Here is a 21,942-nt window from a genome sequence, read left to right as displayed (position 1 = left end):
TACGTTCTGGAAACTGCTCTGCATTACTCATCTGGCCTGGATCTGGGGACAGGTCTGGATTACCTGGTGGAGAAGTCAGGCCTTCCCCCTGTCAACCTTCGAGTCACCTGTGCTTGGAAGGGCAGCACGAAAGAGCAGGCGAGGTGGCTGTCATCTTGGGACCTTCTCCTTCTGGCTACAGAGGTGCACTATCTAATTCCAGAAGTTTTCATCCTCTACAAGTAACCCCATGCCCACAGCAGTCCCTCTCCTGGCCCAGCCCCTCGTAACCACTCATCTGCTTTCCTTCTCTACAGGTTTGCGTCTTCTGGACACGTCACAGAAATGGCATCATATCATATGCGGCCTTTTGTGTCTGGCTTCTTTCTGTTATTATAATGTTTGCAAGTTTTGCCCATGTTGGAGCATCAGTGCTTCACTCCTCTTTATGGGTGAATAATACTCCGTTGTATTTGATATACACACGTTGTGTTTGTCTACTCATCAGCTGATGGACATCTGGGCTGTTTCCACTTTGGGGCTATGGTGACTAATGCTGCTATGGTCATTCCAGTCTTCACGTAGACATGTATTTTCAGTTCTCCTGGGTAGACACCTAGGAACAGAATTACTGGGTCATATGGTAACTCTACATTTAACCTTTTGAGGAGCTGTCAGACTGAAATAACTTTTCTTAAGTAAGCTTTTCATTGAAATAAACATCTATCCATAAAAAGGCAAAAGTCCTAAGTGTACACCTCCTCAAATTTTCACAAAGTGAGCTCACGCACATAACCAGCTCCCAGATCAAGGACAGAACGTGACCAGCGCCCAGAAGCTCCCTCACGGCCCCTTCCAGGCCCCTACCCCACCTGTAAAGGTAATCACTATCCTCACACCACAGATGAATTTTGCCCGTTTTTGAACTTTACATAAACGGGATATTTTGTTTCCAGCTTCTTCTGTTCTACACTGTGTTGTAAGATCTACCCATGGTGTTGAGTTTATCTAACTATCATTCGTTCATTCTCTATGCTCTACAACAGTGAACTTTTTCTATTAAGGGCCAGAGAGTAAATATCTGTAGCTTCGTGGGCCACGTGGCCTCTGTCGGGACTACTCAACTCTGCCACTGTCACGTAAAAGCAGCCAGAGACAATACACAAATTAATGGCTGGGGCTATTGGCAATGAAACTCGATTTATCGACAATGAAGTCTGAATTTCATATAATCTTCACCTGTCACCAAGTATTATTCTTCCTTCAGTTTCTTTGCATCATTAAAAAATATAAAAATCAATTCTTAGCTCATTTTGGCTCAGGCAGTGAGCTGGATTTGGCCCACGGGATGACCTTCTTTGCCGCTTCCTGTCCTATAGTATTCAATGGTGCAAACAGACCACAGTGAGTTTATCCATTCTACTGTGGATGGACATTTGGCTGGTTTCCCACTTGGAACCATGACACTACTAGCTAATCCCCAGATGACTTGGGCAGATGGAACGAAAAGTCATCACCCAGATTAAAATATTAAAAGTCTCGGAATTCCCCGGCGGTCCAGCGGTTAGGACTCCGCGCTTTCACTGCCAAGGGCCCGGGCTCGATCCCTGGTCGGGGAGATAAGATCTTGCAGGCTGCACAGTGCGGCCAAAAAAAAAAAAAAAAAAAAAAGTCGAAAGTCTCCAATCAGCAAGGAAGGCTGGTCACCCCAAGGGTGAGTTCCAGCAGGTTCCTCTGGCAGTGTGGGCGTGGGAGAAACTGCCACCAAAACCTCATCCCGGCCCCGTGAGCCTTTCCAGCAAGCTGGCCTTGCCATCTGTCTCCTCCCTGTGCCCTCGCAGTAACTCAACTGCCATTCAGGGCTTGGCAAATGTTTCCTACAAAGGGCCAGATGAGAAATATTTTCAGCTCAGGGGCCATGCAGCCTCGGTTACAATTCGTCTACTCAGCCCTTCGGTCGTTGAAACACAGAGCAGCCCAGACAGAGCAGAAAGAAGACATGTGCCTGTGTGCCCTGACGTGCGACCTACAGAAAGAGGCCGCGCTCGGGGGCTGCTGGGCGCTACTTGACACAAGCAGTCACGGGGCATCTGCCACCTGCCAGGCCCTTGTCCACAGTGCCAGAGCCACTGGCAAGCCTTCAAGCCTCACCTACCAACAGAAGCAGCAAAGCAAGCATCACCAATCACTGGGAATGTACAAAGATGAAGAGGCGGGCTTCCCTGGTGGCGCAGTGGTTGAGAGACTGCCTGCCGATGCAGGGGATACGGGTTCGTGCCCCGGTCCGGGAGGATCCCACATGCCGCGGAGCGGCTGGGCCCGTGAGCCATGGCCGCTGAGCCTGCGCGTCCGGAGCCTGTGCTCCGCAACGGGAGAGTGCGCAACAGTGAGAGGCCCGCGTACAGCAAAAAAAAAAAAAAAAAAAAAAGATGAAGAGGTATGGCTGTCCTGCACAGGATTCTGGAAAGGAAGGATGGGACCCTGCAAATGCAAGCACAGGACCTCCCGAGCGACGTTTCAACCTGGAAGCTGCAAGCTGCAAGGGAATAAAAGGTAGTTCTTAACACATACACATACACATCAAGGTTTCTAGGATATCCTACCATTAGAAAAGTTTCTCCAACAAGTTAGGTATCCTAATGCTTCAAGACACCAGATGCCCCTGGCTTGTGAATACGAATATGGTCATAGCATCACTTTGACAAAGTGGTCAAGGCCATCAGGGCTAGAGATCACACATACTCACAAGAGACCGTGAAAGGAGTAGGACACAAGGAGGAGAGGATCCCAGAACACTGAGTTCAGAGCCTTAGATGACAACTAAAAACAAAATATATGGAAAAAAGCTTCATGTCTTACAGATTTTCCAGAAGCTCCAACAACCAATCACAAGTCACTTTTCTTGCAACCTGCATGGATTACAGCAGGCACTAAACTCAGGGCTGACGTCTGCTGGCCGCCAGCTCCTTGGTGCTGGCCGCTCCTCTGAAGGCCACCAGCCTGGGCTCCCTGGGGCTCAGAGGGGGTGTCACTGCACCACGGGGCCACCAGAGGGTGGTGTGTGAGCAGCCCTGCTGCCTGGGGCAGCTGAGTCCACTGAGTGGGGCCTGCCTCCTCTCCATCTGCTCCAACCAGTACCCCGCCCTGCCTCACCTGCCATCCTTCCCTCAGCCTCCTTTAGCCCCAGCTCCTGCCTCAGGTCACAGGAACTCCTGTCTCCACAGCCCATGGCTTCTGCTCTGTGCCCTGAGCAACTCAAGGCCAATTCCCGCTCCGACCCGTGGCCACTCCTCTGTCACCTTCAGTGGCTTCTTCTACACACCCTCTGACTCCAGTGCTTCCCAAGGTGTGCTTGCAGTGGGTGTGTCTCACACAGCCTGCTGACCGAAGAGTCGAGTCGCGTCAGAATCCACACTGTGTGATTCCATCTACGTGGCATCCTATAAATTATACGTTAGGTGGTGACATGGAGACTTCGTGTTCGATCCATTAAGCCATACAGTCAGGTGTTACGCACTTTGGGGCATGTTTGCTATACTTTGCAATTTGAAGAAGTGTTTGAAAATGTGGGCTGCCCATCAGGAAATGCAGCTTCTTAGGCACGATTCTCATTTGTGGCTTTTGCCCAGCACATCTGTTCCTTCTTCCAGCGATAGTAGTATCATTTTTCTTTGGAGCACAAGCCCTTTCCCACTCTCCACGGTCCTGGAGGTTTGGGTAGAAGGGGACTATGGAGGGAAGAAAAGCTCCAGTTCGATGGGCAGGGACTTCGGGGCTGTCTAAAAACGCTCACTTTCTTTTGAGATGCAGAAGTGTTTGGAGAAGAAGAGGATGCTCTGAAAGAGCCCTCTGACAGGCCCGTGGAGGGAGGCCTGGAGGAAGAAGCTGAAGGGGGCATGGGGGCTTAGGACACCTGGGCCCTGCGGGCCAATGTGGGTGCCTCGCCAGCCCCGCCGAGCCTGGGCTGCTCACCTGTAAAAGGGCTGAGCGCCCTCCGAGGTGGCCTGGAAACGGGCAGAGAAACGCCGGCACCTGGCATTCGCTAGACGAGCTGGTTACTGACTAGATGGCAGTGCAGCCGAGCATCTAGCTCCGCACAGGGATGCAAGAGCAGGTCATTCTCGCCCCCAGAACTGTCCCTCCCCTCCATTTGGCACCAAAGCTTCCCCTCCCCACCGTGGGCACGTGACCCAGGCTGGCCAATGACAGTCTCCAACCGCCAGGCACAGCGACTGGCTGTGGGGCCAGCAGGGGACCCATGCAGTGCCACATGCGGACGACAGAGAAAAGGAGGACCCTCTTTCCAGGGGAGTGGCTACCCTGGGAGCCACCACCTCTACGGCGGGTCTACAGCGGGGGGATGAGACCGGGCGACACAGACCAAAGATGGATGGACCAGTGGCACCCAACAGGTAATTCTGCCCCCAGGGGTCACTGGGCACATTTTGTCACATCTGACAGGGGTGCTGCTGGCATCTAGTGGGTGGAGGCCAGGGATACTGCTCAGCGCCCTACAGTGACCAGGACGGCCCCAAGTGCCGACAGCGCTGAGGCGGAGAAATTCTGCCTTAATTCAAAACTGGACCAAACGAGCCTTTTGGGCACTTCCCTGCAGGGGTTATATTTGGGGGCCCCAGAGTCAACTGGTGACCTTTGAACCATGTGGATTCACAGGTCATTTCTCCCCAAAGTGGCCTTCCAGGGCCAACTGTGTCCCTAAGCAGCCACTTGGCAGTGCCTGGAGACATTCTCAGATGTCACAATTGCGGGGGAGGTCGGGGAGTGGCATCAAGTGGGTACAGGCCAGGGATGCTGATAAACATCCTAAATGCGCAGGACGGCCGAACAGCAAAGAACGGTCCGCGCCAATGTCAACAGCGACAGCCGAGAAACTGAATAAGTAAGGGCCTTCCAGTTCCTGAGGCCGGGTTCCCTGGCTCCCGCCAACGCCACCAGTTCTCCCCGCCCTGACAGCGAGAGCGGCGCCCCTCCCACCAGTTCTCCCCGCCCTGACAGCGAGAGCGGCGCCCCTCCCACCAGTTCTCCCTGCCCTGACGGCCAGAGCGGCGCCCCTCCTACCAGTTCTTCCGGTCCTGACGGCCAGAGCGGCGCCCCTCCCACCAGTTCTCCCCGCCCTGACAGCGAGTGCGGCGCCCCTCCCACCAGTTCTCCCCGCCCTGACAGCGAGAGCGGCGCCCCTCCCACCAGTTCTCCCCGCCCTGACGGCCAGAGCGGCGCCCCTCCTACCAGTTCTTCCGGTCCTGACGGCCAGAGCGGCGCCCCTCCCACCAGTTCTCCCCGCACTGACAGCGAGAGCGGCGCCCCTCCCACCAGTTCTCCCGGCCCTGACAGCGAGAGCAGCGCCTCTCCCACCTTCCTGCACATTTGGAGCACTGGACAGCTGGCTAAAATGCGGATTCTGATCCAGCATGGCCAGGGTAGGGCCTGAGACTCTGCATTTCTCACAAGCTATTGCTGCCGGTCTGCGGACCACACTCTGACTATAGAAAAGGAACCGGGCTGAAGTCAGAAACCTAGGGAGGAGGGAGGGGTGAATTGGGAGATCGGCGCTGACATATAAACACACTACTAGATATAAAGCAGACAGCTAGTTAAGAACCTGCTGTACAGCACAGGGAACTCTACTCAGTGCTCTCTAATAGCCTATATGGGAAAAGAATCTCAAAAGAAGAAACGCGGGGAGCCAGGCGGGACTGGGGGCCAGAGACAGAATCACGGACCAAGCAGATTAAGAAGCCGTGGTCAGGGGCTTCCCTGGGGGCTCAGTGGTTGAGAATCTGCCTGCCAATGCAAGGGACACAGGTTCGAGCCCTGGTCCGGGAAAAACCCACATGCCACGAGGCAACTAAGCCCGTATGCCACAACTACTGAGTCTGCGCTCTAGAGCCCGCGAGCCACAACTACTGAGCCCACGTGCCACAACTACTGAAGTCCGTGCACCTAGAGCCCATGCTCCGCAACAAGAGAAGCCATCACAATGAGATGCCTGTGAACCGCAATGAAGAGTAGCCCCCGCTCGCCACAACTGGAGAAAGCCGGCGTGCAGCAGTGAAGACCCAACGCAGCCTAATTAATTAATTAATTAATTTAAAAAAGCCGCCATGGTCAGAGGCAGGCAGGAGGGCAGGTGTCTTGGTGGCTGAGAAAGGAGAGTTCTGTGGAGGTGCAGTGAGCAGGTCCCAGGCCTGTCCCAGCCCTGGCTGCACAGCCCAATCACCTGGGGCCTTTCACAAAGGCCCCCAACCCCAGGTCCAGCCCGGAGTAGTTAAAGCCGGGTCTGGGGGGCCCACTCATCAGCATTTCTAAAGCTCCCCAGGTGCTTCCAAAGTGCAGCCTCTCAGTTGAGAGCCTGAATCAGGCTGGGATGAGCCCATGAATCCCCTGGGGTCTTATTAAAATGCAGATTGTGATCCTGGAGGGGGGACTGGGGAAGAGGGCAGTCTTGGAGCTCCTGCCTTTGAAGAGTGTCACACCTCTACTCGAGGCCTGCATTACCACGATCATCATCATGAACTTGTGATCCAGTGTAAACCCTTTCCCCCCAGCCCCTCCTCCTAGGGCAGCCAGGCCAGCTCCCCATCCACTCAGTTCTCTGACCGGGGGGGGGGGGGGGGGGGGGGGGGGGGGGGGGGGTGGAGGAAATCAGGACCTTAAAATGAATGAGGGGACGCGGGCCTGCCTTTATTCATGCCCTGGATCTCTGTGCACACAACCCCATGACACGCTTCAAAAATGCAATCCCATACAAATTCACAGCTAACTTCAAATTACACAGCAGACACGGGTCTCCCAATGTGCTCGTGTGGATAAAGAAAAAAAATTATTTTGCCATGCATGTTTGAGGCTATAGCAAACATTTGTTAAACATACAAGTATCTTCTGCCCCCACAATGCTCACTCACTCTCACACACACACACACACACACACACACACTAAGGGACTTATGGGACTCCATCAAGTGAACAAATATATGCACATGAGAGGCTCAGAAGAAGAGAAAGAAACAGGCAGACACAGGGAGGAGGTGCCCATCCATGGCTCTCCCTGTGCCTCCCACCCAGCATTCCTGCCACACCCCAAGGAAGTTAGAGGGAAGCCTTGACCTTGGTCGTTTCACCCACAGTTGTAATACTGCCGCATGACTACACGCATGTGAACTGCCCTGGACACACGGCTCTGTCGTCCCCACCCAATTTCTAGAATAACTACTGTACCTGATGCTTCCAGTGCCCCACCCATATCCCTCAAGACCTTCCAGTGAGCTCCAGCTGATTCCCAACTGTATGTGTGTGCCTGAGGTCACTGCCTCCGGCCCCATGGAAGGTGGCTCTGCTGGCGTGGCACGCCTGAAGAGCATTACTGAGAGCAGGTATTAACCGATGTCTCGGGAACTGGTGCATAAATACTCCCACTCCCTCGCCCCCTGAATGGGGTCATTTCAAGGCATGTGTTTCATACCTGTGCAGAAAAGACTTAGCACTGCAGGCCAGAGACTGCTCTCTTCAGGAAGGCCTGCTGGCAAGGCTGGCCCTCGGCTGGCACCTGGGAACGTGGATTTTGGGAGGGTTGACACCATCCCCAGAACTGATAAGAATGGCTCGCGGTACCTAAACTGGCTGTCCAAATACTGTGACTGATACTGAACCCCTGCTCTCCTTCTGGGAGTCTGGAATTTTGATACAAGCTGGACAGAGAGTGCCTACAGGACCCGCCCCCCAACAGAAATGTGCGCACTGAGACTAACAGGCTTCCTGGGTAGAGAGCACTTCACCCGTGTTGCCTCAGCTCACTGTGGGAAAAGGAAGCGCATCCCTGTGGGACTCCACGGGAAGAGGACTCTGGCAGCCAGAGCCTGGTTTCCTCCAGACTTTGCCCCATCGCCTTTTCCCTTTGCTGATTTTGCTTTATATCCTTCCATCAGAGGAAGTCACAGCAGCGAAGACAACTATACACCGAGTCCCCTAGGTCCTCCTAGTGAACCCACAGGTGACTTGGGGAGCTCGTGACACTGCAAGCATCATTTCCTAGAGTTTCCAAAGCATGCAGTTAAGCTCCGGCTGCCCACATGGGGAGCTGCATTAACAGCCCAGGCTCTAACGGGTGCCTTCTTCTCCCAGTCGCCCCTCCCAGGGTCCCTGCAGCACCCAAGAAACGCCCTGCACCAGAATCCTCGTCTCAGGCTCCGCTTCTGAGAGAACCCAAATGAAGGCAGCATCGCAGGCCATTTTCTCTTTCTTCAACCAGGGATGCCTTTGCCTGCGTAAATCCCTGAGTGATGTTTACCGCCCGGTACAAATGGGCAAAATCTTCGTGACCTAGGGCTAGGCAGAGTTTTTAGGGATGACACCAAAGCACGACCCTTAAAAGAAACCAAATGGATAAGTTGTACTAATGGGCAAAGTAAAACCTGCCATCCATGTAAGAACGCAGGCGAACTCCCTGATACACTTTATTGATTGCAACAGGTGACCTGGCAAATCGTGAGGGCTGGGTCCCCGTCCCGCCCGCAGACATTCAGCTTCAGCAGCTCTGGGGCACGGTCCGAGAATCTGCCTTTCTTACAAGCTCCCAGGAAGGCTGCTGCTGCTGCTGGCCCGCAGACCGGGCTTTAACAACCAGGGGCCCTTATAACCCTTCATTCCGCTCCTGTTCCCCACTCCATTTCCTTCCCTGCATCCTTCCCGTCGTGTTTTAATTACTACTATTTTGATTACCGATCTTACTTATAAACTGGAATCATTGTTTCAAAGCTTGCTGCCTCTGAGCTCCTGAGGGCAGAGGCCTGCATTACTCACCCCCATCCACCATCTGCACCTTTGAGGCAGTGTTTGCTGAGCCTGCTGTACAGTTACAATATCTGTTAACCCTAAAAAGCTTCACCCACCGCATACACGATCTCTCCTCTACAAGGAGCGTTATTAAAACTACATCCATCTAGACCCAGAGATGATCACACTCAGTGAAGTAAGTCAGACAGACAAATACCATATGACATCACCTATATGTGGAATCTTAAAAAATGATACACGTGAACTTCCTTACAAAACAGAAATAGACCCACAGACTCAGAACACAAACTTACGGCTCCCAAAGGGGAAAGGGGGAGGGAGGGATAAATTCAGAGTTTGGGATTAAAATATGAAATAGATAACCCACGAGGACCTACTGTACAGCACAGGGAACTCTACTCAATATCTTATAATAACCTGTAATGGAAGAGAATGTAAAAAAAAGAATACATATATTTACATATATACGTATAACTGAATCACTCTGCTGTACACCTGAAACTAACACAACATTGTAAATCAACCACATTTATATAAACATTTTTTTAAAAAAACAAACAATATTGTATCCATCTAGAGATAGAAAACTCTATCAAGAAGTCAGCTCAATCCTTGGGACATCACTGCACAGGCACACTCAAAAATACATACAAGGAAGATAGCTTACCTGTGAGTATACACAGGACAAAAAGAATACGAAAACCATACTCAAGTCACTAGACGTGAAAATGAGAGGTTGGGACATGTCTCTTTGATTGCATCGCCTTTCACATGCACCATGGTCTGCAGTTTTATCCTCTGTAGCAATGCAAGTGCGCCTGTGAACTACTTTCTTTCTCTTTTAAAATACCTAACTAGAAAAACTGATCTCCCACTGAAATAATTCATGTCCAAAGTCTAAACCCTCTGACGGAGCAAGGGCACTGGGATTGGCAAACCCACCATGACATGGGCTCCAAGCTGCATTACAGGCCGGAGCACATTTCACTGGTGCAGGGAGAAAAGGGGAGATGCTCCCAAAGAAAGTGGCATCCCAGATTTGCAATGCTGGGTGCTTGAAGTGACAGCGGACATCCAAACCCCACTGGCATTTGGGGGCTAGTGGAGACTGAAGTCTCCAGGCTATGAAGATGCACAGGGAAGTAGACATTTTCCTGAAATATACACAGTTGTCCATTTACTTAAATCAGTACACTGGAGCTCATCATCAATATGCCCTAACTTAACACTCAATAACCTAAACTGTGCATGGAGCTCCTCTCCTCCCCAGGTGTATTATCTAGAATGCTACATAACAAACCACCTCAGAACTCAGCAGCTTAAAATCATACACATATAATCTTACACAGTATCTATGGGTTGGGGATTCAGGAGCAGCTTGGCTGGGTCTTTCTGGTTCGAGGTCTCTCCGGAGGTTGTTGCCCAGGGCCGCAGGCATCTGAAGGCAAGGCAGTGCTGGCTGTTGGCGCGAGGGCTCAGTTCCACTGCACCCTGCACCTCCACGGGACTGCTTGAGCGTCCTCGGGACATGGCAGTCAGCTTCCTCTAAAACAAGTGCTCCACGGGAGCGAGGTGGAAGCAGCCGTCTCTTATGACCTAGCCTGGCGAGTCACACGCCGTCCCTTCCAGCGCACCCCGCCGGTGGCAGTCAGCCCTGAGGGACTCAGTGTGGGAGAGGCTGCACCTGGCCATGAACACAGGAGGCAGTCATCGGGCCCGTCCTGGAGGCCAGTTCCCCCACTAGTCAAAGCTCCTCCCCTCCCCTCGCCATCTCACCTGAAACCCCAGCAACTTCAAATTCATTTGAGATGATGGAGTCTCGCTTTCAAGATGCAGACACCTTTAGGCGGGTGACGGGCCACCCTTCATCCACCCCCTCTAGCCAATGCTCCAGCCACCGCACGGCGCTCCCCGGGGGGGTTAGGCCCAGCAGCGCTGACACTGAGACGAGCCCCCTGGTGGCCACGTGGCGAGAGGCCGAGGGCCACGGCACCCTCGGGCGTCCCCAAGAGAAGAAAGCTCAAGCCGCAGGATGCGCAGAAAGAGACGTGAGAATTAAAGTTTGTCAGCTTCAAAATGGTGCCTGGAGAGGGCACAGAGGGGTAGGGTCACTTCTACCTCCCCCTCCTGCTTCCGCCTTGGCCCCTGCCCAGCACCCAGCCCTCCCACACCCCTTCTGACCCCCGAGGCTGGCGAGCTGGTGCAGGGCGCGGCCGCCCTCCGTGGCACGATTCCTGTGGCCCCAGGGCTGCGCGGCTATGTGTCCCCTTTCGGAACACGGCCTGCGTGCTGGGAAGCGGCCGAGGCCAACTGCACACGGCCTCCGGTGACGCAATGGACTCTGTTCTCACATCCCCCCCACCAGAGGGCAGGGAGATGGCCATGAGTTCTCCACGTTCCCGGCACCCAGGGCCAAGGATGGAGACCGTCTCCAGAGCCCCCTCCTCACAGTAATAAGAACAACAACGACTCTGTACAGGGCTCCCGTCCTAAGCGCTTCACACGCATCCACCACCAGGGCTCCTGACACTCTCTGAAGCAAATGCCGTCACCCTCAGGCCCACGTTACAGATCAGCAAACTGAGGCAGAGGGGAGGTTAGGTCTCAAGCCCAAGTCCCACAGACAGTGAGCAGGGAGCCAGATTCCCACCGGCGCCCTGAGGGCCCTTCCTCTTGGGTCGTGAGAGGACTGAACACGCCTCGTTCCTCTCGGGACCCAAGAGCTACCTGCTTCCACGGAGAGGGCACTGCTCGCCAAGCCTCTCCTAAACTGCGCGGAAAGCGCTCAAGTAAAGGCTGCTGGGTTACCGTCCAACCTCCCGGGTGGGCGATGGCTCGTGTGCCCTGGAAAACACCGCTGGATTAGTTCACCTGGGTTGCCCTGACCAGCCCCACAGGCCGGGTGGCTCAAATGGCAGAAACTTCTTGTCTCCCAATGCTGGAGGCCAGAAGCCTGAGATCCAGGCGACAGTACGCCTGGATTGGTTCCTTGGGGGCTGTGAGGGCAGGATCCATCCCAGGCGTCTCTCCCTGGCTGGTAGACGGCCGCCTTCTCCTCGCGCCCCTTCACACCCTCTTCGCTCTGCGCCTGTCTGTGCAGAAACCTCCTCTTCTTATAAAGACCCCAGTCACGCTGGACTGCGGCCACCCTCGTGGCCTCGTTCTAAGTTGATTACCTCTATAAAGATCTCGTCTCCAAGTAAGGTCGTATTCTGAGGTACTACGGATTAGGACTTCACCCATGTGAGCTCTGAGAGACACAATATCAGCCCATAACAGTGGCTGAAGACGATGCTCGTGAGAAAGGCCGAGGTGTCCCTCCCTCTCCTGGGACCTCTGCAGACCATCTTCCTCCGCAACAATCTACTTCCTGCTCATGTGGGCTACTCCCCCTCGTGGATGAAAACAATGTCACAGACACTCACAACTAGCATCTCCGTGAAGGTTAAATGCACGGAGTCCTCCAATGCAGCCTCGAGGCGTCCTTCGCAGTGTCCTCAGAGCAAGGCCACAGCGGGAACATGGCCACGGGGTGGCTTCACCGTATTCCAGCGGAGTTACCAAGGTGAGGGCTGAAACGTCAGTCAACTCCTATGTTTTGGGCAAAAGGCAGGCTGGTGGGAGGCCTGACGGAGCTAAGAGGAAAATAATATGTCTGGGATCGCTGCGGTGGCCCCTCTCGTCCTAACCCAACCAGCACCTCCAAGGGCTCCAGTGGATGGAAACAATAAATTTTACACTGACCATCGCAACCCAGAAGGGAGGCTAAGATCCCGGCAGGAGGTAAGCTCTGGCCAACCCCAGAGATGTGGTAAAAAGTGCGGGGCGAGCCCAGGAGAAGCAACAGCAGCCACGAGAAATGAGTCAGCAGGTCCCCGGGCACCAGGGCAAGGAACAGACCTCCCGAGGGGATTAACAGAACTCCGCGTGTCTGTGTCACGCTCCCTCCAGCCAAACCCCACCCCCACCCCCGGATCAGCGCTCCCGCTGGTGGGAGTGGGCCCCGCAGCATCCTCGGGGGTTCGAGGGCCCGGCCTAGCCTGCGGGGCTCTCCCCGCACGGGACCCCAGGAGGCGGACAGTCACCTCCAACAGGGAAGGCTCTGGTCTCAAACTTCCATCAGTCCAACCGACGGCCAGCTCCCTGCTCTCAGGACCGGCACAAGGACCTGCACGGGAGGGCTCGGCGACAGTGGACCGTGGTTGACCCAGGCTGGCCAGCACAGGGGGTGGCTTAGCCCTCCAGACAGAGAACAGCCAATTCACGGGGAAAGAGGCAGGCGGCAGGCTCAAGGGCCCGCGAGAAAGCTCGAGCGACTTCATCCACACCAGGAGGCCGGAAGGGGAGCCTTTCCAGTGTCGTATGTGGAATACAAGAGCTGTCGCCTCTGCTGTCCCTGCAAACTGCCGCCCGTCACTGGTGACACTGTGCTGACAAGTGCGGTAGGTGGCCTCCAGCTCGAGGCGCTGTAATCACACACTCACAGTGTGACCTGACCACACGTGCTCCTCTGATGTCCAAGGCCCACCTGGCTCCGAGCACGACGTGGCTGCTAACTTAGTTAAGGGCACGGTCCTCTAAGCTACAGCTCACCTGGCCACCCAGGTCACCGCTCACGTGGCCACCGTCCCCACCTCCTCGCTGGCCACCCTGCTTTCTCTCTCTCACCCACATCTGACTTTTCTCCTTACAGCAGCCACAGCCATCCTTTCAAACACAAGTCCAGAAGTGTCACTCTCCCACTCAAGAGCACCCAGTGTCTTGCCATCACACCTAGAGTCACCAGGGTTGGTGCCACTCCTTCCAAGTCCCCACAGGGTCCCCCCAGCCACCCTTCCAAGCACCTCTCCCACCACGCTTCTCTGGGTGGTTCTTCTCTGGACACGGCCACCTCCTTGCTGCCTCGCCTCAGGGCCTTTGCACTGGCTGTTCCCTCAGCCCGAGCTCTCTGCCCCCTCGATGTTCACGTGTCTCCCCCTCAGTCACTGGTCACATGTGAGCCCTCAGACGGGCCTCCGTGACCGCCCTGTCTAACCAGGGTTCTGAATCCACCACTGCCCACCCTCCGCCTCCCACTATATTTCATGCGACAGCACAACCCATCAGTTATCTTCTCTTTCCTCGACTTGAATGTCACTTCCACCGAGGCACGAACCTTGGCCATTTGGTTCCATGGTAAACCCCAGTGCCTAGACTGGTAGTCTCAACTGGGGTCAATTTTCCCTACCAGGGGATACTTCGCAATGTCTGGAGTTCAGCTGTCACAAGTGGAGAACGGTTGCAACCCACATCGAGTGGGTGGAGGCCGGGGACACTGCTAAACATCCTACAGTGCACAGGACAGCCCTCACCACAGAGAATCATCCAGCCCGAGAGCCCATAGTGTCCAGGGTGAGAAACCCTGGCCTAGACACACAGCAGGGACCCAACAGATACTGGTTGAACAAAGAAGTAAATGAGGGAGTGAATGAATGAATGAACGAAAGAATATCGAGGCTCACGTCTCATGGAAACGCCTTTGCAGTTCTCAGGATATCGGTGGTCTTTTCTCAGGGTACTAACATTTCACTTAATTTTTCATCCAACGAAAATTTAATGAGCACTTACTCTGCCACGTGCTATGTGCTGGGTTTACAGTGCTGAACAAAGCACACACGGTTCCTTCCCTCACAGAGCCTACAGTGCAAAAAAGAACATTCTGTACAAGGCATCTGGGGACCTGGGCTGTTCCCCAACTCTGTCGCCACTGGTCACGTGACCTTGGGCAAGTCACCTGACTTCTCGGGACATCTCTTGGTCATATGTAAAATATAAGGGTTGCTTTGATTTTTGAAGCTAGCTAGCTTCCAACATCTAAATTCTATGCATTTAATTAATCCCAGAGGTCTTTTCCTGTTTGGCATTTTTACATTGGCATTAATACCACAAGCATTGATTACAAAAGCTTGAGGAATCCACACACCCATCAAGAGGGGACTGGTTAAGTAAACTTGCACACCGTCCACACTCTGGAACATGCTGTGAGCGAGCTGATGTACAACAGCTTCCAAACAGCAGGACTAAGAGAAACGAGGTCTATCAAGTATATTACTCTCCCAAGTACTTTCACAAGAAAATGGAATGAATGAATGAATCGGTGCTACATGATACAACACAGATGAATCTCACAATCATGCACAATCAGTGCAGAAGCCAGACATAAGAGTGTACAGATCATAGGACTCCAGGTATATGAAGTTCAAGAACAGACGAAAGTAAACTGTGCTGACAGAAATCAGCATGGTGGTACCCTCCAGCCAGAGGATTTGACTAAAGGAGGGCAAGATGAGGCCCTGTGGGAGTACCAAGAATGTTCGCTTCAGTTGGTCAAAACCAACTGAATTAAGATCTATGCATTTCATTCCACGTAAATTACATCCTAGTGAAGAAAAAAGAGAAAGGAAAGTGCTACGTACATTCTATAGATGGATGTATTTGCACAGACATTTTCTGAAACAGTATATAAGACACTTATCAGTGGTTGCCTTTCCAAGTGGGATGGGGGACCGGGAATGGGAAAGAGACTTTGTTTTCTTTCCATAACCTTTATCCTGCGTGAAATCCTCCCAGAAAGCATCTATTACTATTTCGATGGAAAACAAGTCATTCAAAAACTACTTATCGCTCTCTAGAAAGGAAACCACCCCTGCCCTCAGAAAGGACAACTTATCTCTGGCCAGGCCGACAACACAGTCAAGCAAGGGTTTGATAATAAGGCCTTTCCCGCAGCCCACATGCCAGAATTTGCAGAGGGCTCATACACCCACCCTCCTCGCCACTAACTAATCCCCCTGGGTCTGGTTTGGGAGGGTGCAGGGCTGGAGGGCTGTTGGGCAAGCTGGGAACCTCCGGGCCAGCAGGTCTCACCTGGGGCCTCAGGTTCGTGCGGTCAAGGGCACCTGGAGCTCAGGTTAAGAATGCTCCCCTTGGGCTTCACCCTCAGATCTCAATCAGAATCCCTCACATGTCCAAGAGTCTACATTTCTTTTCTACCTTCTTTTGAACTTCCTATTGTGCACATTTTCAAATACACAGCACATTATGGAGAAGAGTCCAATTAATAACACCAATCAGATTCAACCAGTGTTCCTATTTGACTGTATTTGCCTCTTCTCGCTCTCTCTCCATTCAATTGAACCATTTAAAAGTAAATTACTGTGGTTCTCAAAGTGTAGTCTGGGAACACCCTGAGGTCCCCAAGGCCTTTTAAGGGGGTCCATGCTGCCGAAAACATTCTTATAATAATTGTACATTTTTATTTGCCTTTTTCCATTCTCATTCTCTCATGAGTGTACAGTGGAATTTTCCAGAGGCTACATGACAGGTGATACTGCAACAGACTGAACGCAGAAGCAGGTTTGAGAATTCATCTGTCTTCTCTTCAGCCATACATTAAAAAGATCTCCAAAAATGTTAAAAAAAAAAAAATTTAAAAGTTTTTGCTCTCATGACACTTCACCCCTAACTACTTCAGCATGCATCACTGAAAAATAAGACTCCTGTACATATACACGTGTTAGTTATCTACTGCTGTGTAACAAATCACCCTGAAACATGGCAGCAGGAAACAACCATGTCTCATCTCACTGTTTCGGTGTCAGGAATGAGGAGTGGCTGAGCTGGATGCCTACCACACCACGAGATTATGGCATCTAATCAAATTTACAACAGTCTCCTCGCATGATCTAGGAGGCAGGCACATAAAAATAACCCAGGTGTCCCCAAAGCCTATTACTGATGTTTGTTCAAGCCAGGATCCAATCAAGGGCACAAGTTATAGCTGGTTATTGTCATGGACTGAATGTATCCCCCAGAATTCATATACTGAAATCCCAATCCCCAATGTGATGGTATTAGGAGGTGGGGCCTTTGGCAGGTGATTAAGTAATGAAGATGGAGCACTCACGACGCAACTAGTGCCCTTATAAGAAGAGGCCAGAGAGCTCTCTTCCCCCCATGCGAGGACACAAGAAGGCAGCCATTTGCAATCCAGAAGAGAGCCCTCACCAGAACCCAGCTATGCGGGCACCCTGAGCTCAGACTTCCAGCCTCCAGAACTGTGAGAAATAAATGTCTGTCGTTGATGAGCCACCCGGTGTGTGGTACTCTGTCACAGCAGCAGAGCTGCCTAGGACAGTCATTCCATCGCTTAAGTCGCTTTTGATGGAGAATCCTCCTCCATTTTTTTTTCTTTTTTAACTTATTTATTTTATTTATTTTTGGCTGCATTAGGTCGTCCTTGCTGCGCGGGGCCTTTCTCTAGTTGTGGCGAGCGGGGGCTACTCTTCCTTGCCGTGTGCAGGCTTCTCACTCCAGTGGCTTCTCCTGTTGCGGAGCACGGGCTCTAGGCGTGCGGGCTTCAGTAGTTGTGGCACGTGGGCTCAGTAGTTGTGGCTCGTGGGCTGTAGAGCGCAGGCTCGGTAGTTGTGGCGCACGGGCTTAGCTGCTCCACGGCACGTGGGATCTTCCCGGACCAGGGCTCAAACCCGTGTCCCCTGCATTGGCAGGCGGATTCTTAACCACTGCGCCACCAGGGAAGCCCTCCTCCTCTTTCATTTTCTTTCACATCTTTGACTGGGTGCAGAGACAACGCCCAATGACCCACATAGCGTGCCAAGCCATTCTGGGGACAAGCTACCTGGCCAGCTGTGGGCGCCACCTGTAAAGAAAATGGCTGGAAGTGGACAAAGGAGGCTGCCTGTGCCCCGGCCTCTGCACACTGGCTCCTTCTCGCTAAAGAACCAACCCTCCCCCAGAAGAGCAGTTTTTATGGGGCCAGGAAGAGGCTGAGAGAGCGAGCTGAGGGCAAGGGTACTGGGGGAGGGGTACACCACAGTCCCAGGCCCGTGGTGGGGACAAGGATAATTGTTTGATTATAAGCTCCCTCCCCCAAACCCACTACACATAGCCCATGCCTCGCAATGCCACTGCCATGACTGCTTCCTGTCTCCCGGGAGTTTCCAGCTTGCTGACCCTCTTACATCCATCTGATCCCCCCAAGAGCCAAAGAAGCAGGACCAGCAAGTACAGTAGCCCCATTTACATTTTCGGCAACGGTTCCAAGAGGTGAAGTGGTGCAGCAAAAGCCGCTCTCTGAAGTGTCAGAGCCAGACCTTTAGCGGCCAGTCCTACACTGGAGCGTAAAGCGCGTGACCGTGACGGCCACAACGGGCCAGCACCCGCGTTACCTCACTCCCTCCCCTCGACACCTCCACACGGGTCCTATTCCCACTTTTGCAGATAAGGATGGGGACTCTGGTCTACCCCAGTTCTGGACACGCTGGTCTACTGCTTGTGCTCTTCCCTCCTTCCCTGACACTCTGGCAAGCTAGCTTCCCAGCTACGACTGGCACACAAAACAGGCCTCCCCTTTTTGACTGAAGCTACTTCTGGAACCCCAGAGCATAAAAAAGTCTCCGCATTGACAACATCATGAAAGGGAATCGGATCTCTGACCTAAGGCTCAGCATGAAACAAATCATAGGAAAATGAACTCTAGAATACCAGAGCCAGAAGAACATTTAAGATCATCCAAATCAGTGGTTCTCAACCAGGGGCAATGGAGCCCCACGAGGGAACAAGTGGCAGGGTCTGGAGACATTTTTCATTGTCACAACTTGGGGGGCGGGGGCCACTGGCATCTAGTGGGTGGAGGCCAGTGATGCAGCTAAAGAAACATCCTCCAGGGCACAGGACGGTGCCCACAACAAACAGATTTATCCAGCCCCAAACGTCAATAGTGCCAAGGCTGAGAAACCCTGATATAAATTCCTTGGTCACTCTGGGGACAAGAAAACTGACTCCCAAAGACACAAAGTGACTTGTCCCAGGTTCCACAGTCCCAAAGCCAGAAGTGGAATCAGGTCTCTACTACATCTGTCTCTCATCTGCTCTGTCTAGGGTTGGGCTGGGGAACAAGGGAAGGTAGGGGCCTGAGGACCTTGACTCTAATAGCCAACCTGAACCAAATGAAGAAAACTGCAGTAAATTAATTACTGAATTACTGCAGCAACACATCAGGGCGTCCAAACGCTGAAAAAAATGCCTTATTAATTATCAACTAAAATACCATTGTTTTACAGGTCCTCCCACAGTTGCTGGATGGGTCAAATAATACATGGTGTGAGTTCCAATACAATTCAGTGATACCACGGCTTCCAGAGGGGTCACATTTTACAGGAAAGAACGCCACATTCTCCTCTTAAGGGTACCCACACATGTCCTGGCCTCGGGTCGTATGTGAACCAGAGAAAGGAATGTAAACACAGGTGTGAACTCTCAAAAGAGTCCATTAAAATCCCACCTCCTGTCCTGCTAAAATTGAAGTCAGCTGATCCCTCCTCCATCTGCCACTGCAGTCATCAAGCCCCTTCTTTCAGCAAGCAAATTACTTAGCAATGGAATTAAAAAGAACACTGGAGGGCTTCTCTGGTGGCGCAGTGGTTGAGAGTCCGCCTGCCGATGCAGGGGACACGGGTTCGTGCCCCGGTCCGGGAAGATCCCATATGCCGCGGAGTGGCTGGGCCCGTGAGCCATGGCCACTGAGCCTGTGCGTCCGTCCGGGGCCTGTGCTCCGCGACGGGAGAGGCCACAACAGTGAGAGGTCCGCGTAAAAAACAAAATGAACACTGGAAATTCATGGCTTTTGGTGTTCATTTCCAGCTCCACCCCCTTCTAAAGACCTTTTTGATCTTAACAGATGTAGCTGGTTTGCACTCTCCTACACGCACATTGGGAGCTTTATTTTATTGGATACTGTTATATTTTAATCTATTTAAAACACCTGGAGAAAACAAACACATTTCTGACATATCCCCTTTAAATGCTGGAACCTTGCAAAATAATGCCAAACAATTTAGACCGCACATCTAGCTCTTCAAATGCTAACCAAGAATTTTCCACTCCATTTCAAGCAAAGCAGCTTGGCTTTGAAAGAAATCAGGCTGACTACTGAGGACAAACCCCTGTAAGGAGAATCAGTAAATGTGTCATTATTTAAGAAGCACAATGACCGTCGGTAAACAGTTATCTTTGCCAAGCAGCCCCTGTCTCTCCTTACAATGCGTGTACTGTGATCATTTCTGATTTTTTTCCCCTCCTGTGAAAGAAGCCCGGGTCTTTTAGTCTGGCCCCTGCCCACTTTCCCAGGGTGCGCCTGCCAAGACCCAAGTCACGCGTGAGCCTGCAGCAACCGCCCTCCGCGCCCCCCCTGCTGCCTGGTGCCTGCAGCATCCGCAGCAGCCAGAAACCCCACTCTGGGGCGCCGACGGGCTGCAGGGGCTCCTCCTGCAGAGTCCCTTACCTGCAGTGCCGCATGGCGCAGGCCGGTCGCCCACCTGCGCCGCATCCTTTCTTCGGTGCAATGGCTGCTGACGTCACCGGGAGGCGGGCCCACGCCGCCACGTAACGCCCTCGGGGCGAGGAGGGGAGGGAGGGAAGACCCTGGAAGTCACTGGAGGCGAAGAGCGAGTGACCGGGAAGCCTCGCTCTGCTCTCCTTTCAGGGCGGTGTGTTTGGTGTGGGCAGCTGGCCTAGCCTTCCACCAACTGTGGGAAACAAACAGCACACAGAAGGGGAGACCCAAATGACTCCAGGCTCCACGGAGGTAATAGGATTTCAATAAGGTGATTAGTAATGAAAGGAAATAATTTAGTCTTTTATTTTTAAAGTCTTTATCAAATGCAGTGGAGAACTAAATAAACAAACCTATTTTGTGCAAATCAAAATGACAGTTAAAATACAGAATGCATATACATATTTTGCATAGAGGGTCCATGTTTCAAACCGTATATCAAATACATTAATTTGAAGCATATACGTTGTGGAATGTAATACCAATTGCACTGATGAATAATGCTTGTAATTACTCTCAATACCTGCATTCCAATATCAACGTGTTTTTGCCGAAGAAAACAACAGTGACACCACGTAGTTATACTTCTTACTTGAACATTTGACTGTTCAAAGTAAAGTGCTAGTGCATGAGCATGGTTGTACTTGTGTCTGTTTTCCTAAATCTTCTGGTAAAGAATGTGATCTCTCAGACATGAAAGTTAATTCGCAATAACTCATTATTATACGTTTTCTAATTTTTATCACATTCTGCGGAAGTGAGTCTTCTATTACAGAAAATATGTACAATGTCAATATTTCTCATTCACAACTGAAATAGCCTTGCCTAGAGGGACTTAGAAAATTCCAACTGTGATCATTTCATAAATCTGAAATGGCATATTTCAGACTTAATAAGTGAAGATACCAACTTTCTTGCCAAACCACATAAACGTTTTTGAAATGTGAAAGAGCAAAAGCAGGAACTGTTTTTATTTGTATTCCAGTTTCATATAGTTTCCTTTCGTTTGAATTTAAATTGCAATTTTAACATCACCTTCGCTGGCGCCCCTGAAAGAGATGTGAAACGGGCTGTTTCACAAGCAGGCCAGGGTTATTACTTGCTTGCTATTTATTGCGGCAGCTTTCATGTCCTTCTATATTTAACCCCGGGCCCTTTTACCACCATCCCCTCCTGATTTAACCACATTTCTGTTCAGAAGGTCAGTCTCTAATTTGGGGCTAAATAACAGCCCTTGTCTCGCACAGCGATCGATTATTTTCAACTCGATTTGAAAAATCAACAAAGTGGCCGTACAGTATTCCAGGTCCTTCCTCTCATTTGTTTTTCTGAGTGATAAGCAACTTACCTTTTGCTTTCAGATTCCTGAGACATAAAATTTAAATGCTACCGAAATCCCATGCTCCAGTGGGTTGAGGGCCCACTAGAGACAGAAACTGACAAGCTCATTTTCCTGCCGGAGGCAGAAGCCGATTTCAGCCTTTGGCGCGTGGGGCGGGCCCCCACTACCCCGAGCCAAGAGCCAGGCTGCGAGCGTCACGTGCTCCGTGCAGCCACTCAGCCCTTCCCGGCAGGCTGGGTCACCTCGGCTCTGGAGGCCGGCCCTTCCAAGCCTCGTACAGTCGGTTCCTTCGGGTGCACAGAGAACCCCGCGTCCCCGACACGGGACGCGCTGCCCGCTGGGGTTGGGCTGCCGGGACTACGGTGGTGGGAGTTCCAAGAATCGACGGGAGCTGGGACGCGGGGCGGTCTATAAAATG

At 52.2% G+C, this 21,942-nt stretch overlaps 1 protein-coding gene across 1 annotated transcript in view; it reads right to left on the bottom strand.

Moving 5' to 3' along the window:
• Positions 1-21,579, bottom strand: part of LOC309978880 (H(+)/Cl(-) exchange transporter 4-like) — a gene marked incomplete at its 3' end in the record, with an annotated part of 71,029 nt that extends 49,450 nt beyond the window's left edge. The window contains 1 exon segment of the mRNA XM_082865540.1: positions 21,531-21,579.
• Between the last annotated feature and the right edge of the window lie 363 nt (positions 21,580-21,942).

This window comes from Leucopleurus acutus (assembly GCF_964270905.1).
Source record: "Leucopleurus acutus genome assembly, chromosome: Y".
NCBI lineage: Eukaryota > Metazoa > Chordata > Mammalia > Artiodactyla > Delphinidae > Leucopleurus > Leucopleurus acutus.
Note: the sequence above shows the minus strand (reverse complement) of the source record. Positions and strands in the feature narration are given on the sequence as shown.